Below are 10000 nucleotides of genomic sequence, written 5' to 3' on the forward strand. Positions count from 1 at the left end.
ATCATTTGCGCGATATAAAACTTTAATTGCCTGTGCAATACATATTAAGTTATTTGTGGTAATAACTATTTTTACTTAACACAGCTTTTTTCGGGAATGATTTGTGGATGAAACCAGATTTTCAAAAGTACAGATTATATAAAGAGAGCAAGAATGACCGCAGCCTGTGTCTAAAATTTTCCACGTCTTTTTACAATCTTTGAATGTTATGGCAACTGTCGAATGAAATCAAGATTAGGGTATGAATTTCTTAGAGAATTAACTTCAATATTAAGATCCTTCAAATTTTATCTAGCATAGTGCAGCACGACCTTGGCAGTCGTATCACCCCGTTTCCCAGGTATCTGTGCACCGACTCACCGCTCTTTCTTCTGCCTTTCCCCGTCACAAGTCCGTCACCAATACTATAATTTCTCTCTCTCTCTCTCTCTCTCTCTCTCTCTCTCTCTCTTTCTCTCCATTCTAAAAACATACTTTAAAAAATACATATATTACCACTCAATCTCCCAAAGAAAATATAATGAAATTAAGTAGTTATAAATAGGCTTAAGCTTTCACGTAAGCAGATTTTGTTCTCTCTCTCTCTCTCTCTCTCTCTCTCTCTCTCTCTCTCTCTCTCTCTCTCTCTCTTTCAAAACCCATTTGAAAAAACATTATCACTCTATCTTTCAAAGTAAATATAATGAATTAAGTATCTCTGTAGATAGGCCTATGCTTGTGCTCTCTCTCTCTCTCTCTCTCTCTCTCTCTCTCTCTCTCTCTCTCTCTCTCTCCTTTTTGAAAAATTGAAAAAATAAATGCACTTAACTTCAAGTAAATTTAAGATTAAGTATCTCACGTAGGCGTATGCTTTTTCGCGCTCTCTCTTTCGTCATAATATTTCATTCTTTACTGTATTGTTCCTACTGATTTCCAACATGTACTGACCAAATTTTAAAACACTTTCTCTCATTGTTAAGATCCGTCTTCAATACGCATGAATGTTACGTCAGTTTAGTGTCAAACATTACTTATAAATAAGGTTTCACAGTAGGTTTTAAAAAAGGATGATCGATATTCTACCCTGAACTGACGTTACCAAATCAACATTAACGAATAATATAGAGCCTGTTTCTACATTAAAGTATAAATTATTAAAGGACCTCTACAGAATATTTAGGGTGTAAAGTTAATGGAAATCTAGAAAGCAACAAACGCTATGATTTTGAAGCTCCGTCCCCTTTCTAGAGTTGCCAGGTGTGGCATTATTGAACACTATATGTCCGAAGATTTAAAAACACTGTATCTTAACATTCCTTGCCGAGTGTACTTTTAATGTCAGCTAATGTACTTTTGATGTCAGCTAATTTTGCGTAGTTTTTTTTTTTTTTTTTTTTTTTTTTTTTTTGCTTGATTACGTAACAGAACTGGAAAGGAAATTCAGGCTATGAATTAATAACTAAATGAAGTCAATAGTGAAGCTCATTTCGAAACCTAAAGTTTCCAGTAAATCTTACGCATTGTTCCGTAAGTGCTACTAGTCACTAAACATAAATCACATTGGTTATAAATAGGTACATAAATTTAAAGTTGAATATGGTATTCTTATCGGTTACCAGTCCAATAAAACTAGTTAATAATAATAATAATAATAATAATAATAATAATAATAATAATAATAATAATAATAATAATAATAATAATAATAATAATAATAATAATCTCCAATTCCAGATTTGTTATAAAATCTCAATCACCCTGTCCCTTCTTCTTTATTTATTTATTTATTTATTTGTCCACCCATCCCCAATACCAAATTTGTGTGGGATGTATTCCTAATGACTCGATATATCCCAGAGAGGTAATAAGAACAGATCAGCTGATGCAGCCAAATAAGATTCCTGCAGATAAGAGAAAGAAAAATTAGCCCTTTTTTTTAGAAACTTCGTAAGTGACACTGCGATAAAGTTAGTTTTGCATCATATTTAACTTTCTATATTTTGTATATAGATCAGTAATGTACCTGAAAGCAAGAAGTCATGTTACGTTCTTATTGAAAGAAGCTTCATTCCTCCGAAGTGAACTCACATTAATAATAAACAAAGAAGATATAACGATTTTCCGAGGGTCTGTTGTATTTGTTGAAGAGGTTAATCGAAAGCAGTAAGTCATTTCGTTATTACCGTGATAGCAGTGCCAGAAGTTTACATAACAGGCAGTAATTATCAACTTAGGAATAATCCCTCCCCTCTTTATAATTACAGACCGTTTGTGACTTAGGAACAGGGTGGGTTTAATGGTCAGTGTTAAAAGAAGAAGCATCCAATTAACCTTGTAATTTTAGGGACCGAAACCTTTAGCCCATGTCGCCATCATATTACAGGGGCTACAGTTTGAATGAGAAAGTCGGAAATAACGCTCTTTTCAATTGAATGAAAGTTGAGGTTTAAAGAAAGAGAGAGAGAGAGAGAGAGAGAGAGAGAGAGAGAGAGAGAGAGAGAGAGAGAGAGAGAGAGAGAGCTCGAATTAAAATGACAAAAATATATTATTTTTTCTTATAATTAATTAGTCATTCCTTCTTTGCAACTTTAAAGATTGTCCAATATAATTATGTATTACGATCACAACTTTCCTAAATACAAAAAATAAAACTTATCAGATCATCGGTTTCGGTAGGAAATCCTGAGATTACTTCTATAGCTAAGCCCAGTTAATTTTTTTTTTTTTTTTTTTTTTTTTTTTAAACTAACTCCGTTCTAAATCTGCACCGCTTTCCCAGGCTGTACTCCGGATGAAACAGTTGCAAACGACTAAGGTCAAGATTAAGCTCAAGGTCGAGGTCATCGTACTAAGACAATGAATATAAAAGGTATTGCCATTCTATTGTTTTCCGATTTTTCCCCACAAGAAGTTACCCACCCATAATTTTGTTGCTTGGCCATTCAGAGTATCAATACGTAAAGGAGAAGAAAAACAATCAAATAAGTAGAAAATAACCACAGTAACTGGAGTGATGTCAGTGCACTGAACGTGGTGCACTGTAGGCATCACTAAAGGGTGTTTGCAGTGTCCTTCGGCCTGCATCTGCTGTACCTACATTTTTGCCTTTTCCTTTTACCTCCATTCCTCTTTCATTTCGTCAATATTGCTGTCCAGCCTCTCTGACCGTTATCTCTTAATGTAACTGTGGAACTTTTTCTTAAGTTTCACCTTTAGATTTTTTATGTTAGCTTCAATACTTGGATCTTTCTGTCTTGCTGTCCAGCTCCTTCATTTCACTATCTTGTGCTCTAAATGGCAGGTATTGTCCAAATAAAAAAAATCATATAAGACAGAGAAAAAAAAGACACGCCAGAATATCTGAAATGCCTGGAACTGATTCCGATGTCGATCCAATAGAAGCCGGCTGTCATAAGTGTCATTCAGTCCTCATCAGCGTCCAGACTAATAAACGTGAACGTCGAGATACCCAAAAGCTTTCGACGCATCTCCGAATTCTTAAGAGTTCGATGAAATGCGGACATCCTGCCTCATTCCTCATGACGTCTCCCTCCCAATTAGACCACAAATGTCTGGGACACAAGTCCTCAGCATAATTTCCTCCGGGACGGTGATGATGAAATGTATCTTCGATGTGGAGGGATAACATAAGGTGTGGTGGAATGTCATAATTGATCGTGCAGGAGATGGGACAGCTATTAGCTGGTGAAAGAGACCTAAAGGATGGTCCTATCCCACATCATCCCCGGCCTCCTTCTTCAGAAACTATTTAATCTTAGATTTCTTGGGAGTTAGTCCGTCTGATAATTCCATTAACGAGAATCAAAAGAACAGGAAAGTTTTATATCTGATAACTCTTTTCAATCTCGGAGAGCAAAAATGTCTCGGGGGAAAGACAATGAAATTTGCATCCTCTTCTGATCAGTTACTTTCGTTTTTGACTGTGATTCTTTAATTGAGCACGCACGCACGCACAAACACGCACGAAATACATTCAACGCCATTCTACATACTCTCTCTCTCTCTCTCTCTCTCTCTCTCTCTCTCTCTCTCTCTATATATGATATATATATAATATATATATATATATATATATATATATATATATATATATTATATATATATATATATATATATACTATATATATATATATATATACTTATATATATATATATATATATAATATATTATATATATATATATATATATATATATATATATATATATATATATATATATATATATATATTATCAGGTCCGGTTAGTTGTTTTGTGGGAACAATCTAACTTCGATTGTTTCCTTTTGCCTGTTCGGTTGTTCTACCTGTTAATCAATTTTGTTTTTATTTCAAGGTGAGGTGATGTCTGTCCCGTTTCGGCTTAACAGAGTCAGTCAGTATCAGCCAGGAGAAGGAGTTGGTAACTGGATACAATAATCCAGCAACTGCGGAGTCAGTATGGGAGCAGCTTGAGTCCGTTGTGGACGTTCTACTGAGATGTCAGTAGTGGAGCGGCGACGGGTATGGTTACCTGTTGTCCTCGACAGGAGGTGGATGTCTTCCTCGTCGGTTTGGGTTTTGGCAGTGTGTGGCTGTCTTGACGACATAAGTAAGTTCGCTGTTGTTGTGACCTCGTCATGGAGTGGGATTTCGTCCAAGTTCGTCCATGTTCGTAGTGGTGGCTGTTTCCACGAATCGACTTCGTCTTGGAGTGCGACTTCGTCTTGGAGTGCGACTTCGTCTGGAGTGCGACTTCGTCCGTGTTCTGAATCCATTGTGTTTAGGCAGTTAACCTGGGTTGTTAATTTCAACCATTTTTTGCAACAAAGTTGTTTCGGTAGCTCGCCTGTTTTATCAGGTTTGGTTATGCTCGGGGTATGTTTAACTGGTTTGTAGCCCTAGTTTTGGTGAATTGTGCCTGGTTGTGGCTGTTTCTTCGTGTGGGGATTAACGTAATTTCTTGTGACCACAGCTCTCACTTTAGTTGTGTACTTGTTAAAAGTATTCGACAGGTTGTTTTGGCTATGTTGCTACGTAATTATTTTCTGTTTTGATAAAGTGCTTTGAATACTTTCAGATTTATACCATTGATTTGTTTAGTGTGCCTCAGATGGCTGTGTTTTTCAAACGTTTAAGCAAGTTTCTTTTGCTTTTGAATTTATTTGTGCTCATGATATTGTAACTGATTTAGTGCCGTGCTGCTGACTCCTTCTCAGATTTTTTCGTATGTGACTCATTTGTGTTGATTAAATCTACTACTGTATGTATATATGTATAAGATTTGTGAATATGAACTTAAGGAATGTTTTGTAAGGTTTGCTTCTCCTCTTAGTCGGCTCAATCTCTGCCAGTTTATTCTCAGTCCCGACTATTTTTTTTTTGAATGAAGAACCTGTAGAACCCATTAGACGGTGCATACCAAATACTATCTAATATATACTATAATAGATAATATATATATATATATAATATATATATATTACATATAGAGTTGTTACCGTAATTTCTTCTCTTAAGCTCTATCCAAAACACACACTTGTATTTTTAATGCCATTCTTTTATACTACTCTCAAACGCACGTAAAACAAACACGCAGCATAATCAAAGCGTTCAAATCTTGGTGGAAAGTACTATATTGATTATATATATGATTCGATATATTAATATACGTGACAGTGAACGTTAAAGTTTCATTCGAGAAACACTTAGTTTTATCAGCAAAATTCTGTGTTGCTCACTGTCTAATTAAAATGAATTATTGCGTTTTAGTTAATTAACAAGATAATTGGAAGGGTTACTTCACTGACGGAGTGTCTATATTCCATTAAAGAGAAAGATTGTTCTGACATAAGAAAGAAATCACTTCAGGCGATTTCGCGTAGTAAGGGGGAATTTGTTAATCCTCTCACGGCGTTAATGGAACTTGAAGAGAACAACCAGATCTGGAAGGATCATGTCACCTGTTATTAAAGTGTCAGTTAAGAAGACATTCAAGTTTATTCGTCTGACGCTGATGACTGAATAGTTACATATGGCAGCCACTTCTGTTGGACCGACGTAGGAATAATTTCCAGGCATTTCATAATTGGTTCCTAATATATTATGTATATACATACATATATATATATATATATATAATATATATATATATATATAATAAATATATTTATATATATATCTATATATGTATATAATTATATATATATATATTAATATATATATATATAAATATTAATAATATATATTTATACTCTTTTTATAATATAATATATATATATATATGTAATATAGATATATATATATATATATATATACCTACATATAGTATATATTATATAATAGATATATATATATATATATATATATATATATCCTATATATATAATATTACATCATATACTGTATATATATATATAATATAATATATTAAATAACTTATATACTATATATATATATATATATATATATTAGATATATATATATATATATATATATATATAGGTTATATATATATATATATATATTATATATATATATATATATATCCATATATATGAATATATTATCATACATAACAAGTATATATTATAATTATTTTTATATATTAAATATTAATTAATAGATATATATCTATTACATATATGTATAATAGAATATATATATAATATATTAATATTATATTTTAATATATTAAAATATATAAAAACAAATATATATATATATATAATATATATATAAAATTAATTATAGATATTATATAATACGATATATATATATATATATTATAATATATAATATATAATATATATTATTAATATTATATTATATTATAATACGTATATGTATGTATATTTTTTTGCTACTTAATTTGATATTATTTGATTTATTTGGTATTTATGGAATCTAGGCTTGCAATTCAAACACTGGACACTTTCGGCGTGTTGGAGTGGTTGAACAGCATAATAGAGAGACCCAGAAATCAATGGAGATGACATACAAGGAAAGGGTTACAGTTGGTAACCGGCAGCTCTACCTCCTACGAACCTTATTTTCTGTCTATCCGAGTTGCTCCCATTTTTCACTGTGGAAGGGCATTCAGAATGGCCGATCAAGAAAATTCTGGCTAAGTAAATTCTCATGAGCAAAAAGATATAAATAAAGGAATTATCTTTATATATTCTTTCTATCTTTGTACATTGGCCTTAAACCTCAGCATTTTGCATTGGTTTCATCCAGAGATTAAAGTCTGGAAAAGCGGTGTAAATTTAGAGTAGAGTCACTGAAAATAAACGTAGAAAAATAGGGCTTAACTTGGCTTAACTCTGGAGGTACTTTCAGGATTTCTTGTCTAAACCGATGACCAGATAAGTTTTTTATTTACTAAAGTTGTGATTGTATTAAATAATTATATTGCAGAATCTTAGTGTGGCAAAGAAGGGTAGATAACATATAAGAAAAAATATACACATTATAACATTTTTTTTTAAATTCTCTCTCTCTCTCTCTCTCTCTCTCTCTCTCTCTCTCTCTCTCTCTCTCTCTAGTCTTCAAATTTCAACAATCGCCCAATGAAAAGGTGTTCTTTTTGACTTCGTAATTTAAAACAGGACGACACCGAGTAAGGGGTTGTCGTACCTAAAATTACAAGGTTAATTGGATGTGTCCCCTTAACACTGACCATTAAACTCGCACTGTTCCTAAATCACAAACGTTCTGTAATTATAAAGAGGGGAGCGTTTATTCCTAAGTTGATAATTACTGCCTGTTATGTAAACTTCTGGCGCTGCAATCACAGTAATAACGAAATGACTCACTATTTTTGATTTACCTCAACAATAAATACAGACCCTCGGAAAATCATTAGATGTTCCTTGTTGATTGTTAATTCGAGTTCATTTCTGGAGTTATGAAAGTTCCTTCAGTAAGACCGTAACATGGCTTCTTGCTTTCAGATACGTTACTGATCTACAATGAAAATAGCAAGTTTAATATGATGCAAAAATAACTAGTGTCACTAGCAACGTTTATAATAAAAGGGCTAACTTTTCTTTCAATTTGTACTGTAAAATACAAGTAAAGCACCGAATTTGTTTCTAAAAAAAAGGAGAGAGAGAGAGAGAGAGAGAGAGAGAGAGAGAGAGAGAGAGAGAGAGAGAGAGAGAAAATTATCGATGCATGGAGCCACTATCCCATCCTTTGCAGACGGTGATAGACATCGTATTTTTTTCATCTTGATTTCTTTCTCTTATCTGCAGGAATCTTATTTGGCTGCATCAGCTGATCTGTTCTTATTACCTCTCTGGAATATATCGAGGCATTAGAAATACATCCCACACAAATTTGGTATTGGGGAGGTCGGTGGCGCGGGGGGCGGAGGTTTTGGAAGGGTCGGTTGAGCTGGAATTTTCTGAGCATATTATTATTATATGTAGTGTATGGGACTGGAAAATATTGAGTTTATATAATTTTTACTTTAAATTTATTTATCTCTTTATGACAAACGTGCTGCTTGTTTTTTTAACATCATTAATGGAAGTTTTTTTAAGGTTTATGTGAAACACCCTTTTGGTTAATTCATTCAAGTATTTATTTAATTTCATGAATAATTACTATTCACTGTATTTATTTATCTTTTTAAAGGTTTAGCTTTCTCTGCAATTTCGTTACACAGTCAAGCAAAATAACATCACATAAAGAACAGCTGACATAAAAGTACATCCTACTATCATTTCCGAGGGAGAGAGAGAGAGAGAGAGAGAGAGAGAGAGAGAGAGAGTCTCCATAGGATCCAAGAGCACTGATGCGCTGCAATATAATGTGAAAAGCAAAGACGGACATAGTTATAGAAACGCGCGTAGGTGTTCCTTTGACATCACTGGTTTCGCCGTCGATATTTCTAAAGGAAAAAGGTTCTGCATCGAAAAACTGAATGACTAGCTGCTTTTAGCGTTGAAAGGAGCAGCAGAATTGTTGAGTGTGGCAACAAATGGCGCATTCTGTTGAGCGTTCTGATCTGTGGGCGTGATTGCCTTCTAGAAAAGGAACTGTCTGTCTCGCTCTGTAGAAGGAGCTATTTTAGATACATTGACTTTCGGTACTACGCTTTTAGGAAATTCCTTATTAGAATGCCTCATTAGACGGCCCAGATCTCTGATGAACTGTGGCTGGTATTTAGTGAAACGATTTAGTGAAACGAAGTCACAGACAAGGATAAATACATGAATTCAATAATAGGGTGGATAAAGGCTTTGTAAACCAGGAGGGTTGACCAAGATTCAAGATAACTTTCTGATAAAGTATATTCACATAAACCGTGTATTTGATGTCTAGGCCAGTCCCTTACGACGCTCCTCATTGGCTGTTGATAAGCCAATCACAGGGCTGAAATCTTTCTTTCTCTCGAGAGAGTTCAAATGGGCAGGACGTATCCCGCAGGAGAGGTGGAACATAGATCCTACCCATTTGAACTCTCTCGAGAGACTCAGAGTTTCCAGGACTATGATTGGCTTATCAACAGCCAATGAGGAGCGTCGTTAGGAACTGGCTTAGACATCAAATGCACGGGTGATGTGAATCTACCATGGTAAAGGGTTTAATGCGAGTTAAATACAATTCAGAGGTTCACATGAAGGGTCAAAGGTTCTTGAATAGAGCCCAGTTTCTTTAGGTTCCTCTTTTTTCCACCATGTCTAGTCGAATCTTCAAGCTTATGCACTAGTAAAACCGACTTACTTTAGTTTCATTTTCATCTTGTGAGTCCTTTAGCAATTTGGATTTACTTAGCACCAAGCAAGAAGCATTATCTCGCTACGAAAAAAAAATATAATTAGATATGTTTGTGTAATATATATATTATATATATATATATATATATATATATATATATATATATATATATATATAATTATGTATTTATGCCCGTATGAATGTGTATGCATAGTACACGCAATAACTTTCAGTTCAACAAGCGGAGGTCTCAAGAGAGTCGGATAAACTCTTTTACTGATGAATAATCGCCCAG

This window comes from Macrobrachium nipponense, chromosome 6 (genome assembly GCF_015104395.2).
Source record: "Macrobrachium nipponense isolate FS-2020 chromosome 6, ASM1510439v2, whole genome shotgun sequence".
NCBI lineage: Eukaryota > Metazoa > Arthropoda > Malacostraca > Decapoda > Palaemonidae > Macrobrachium > Macrobrachium nipponense.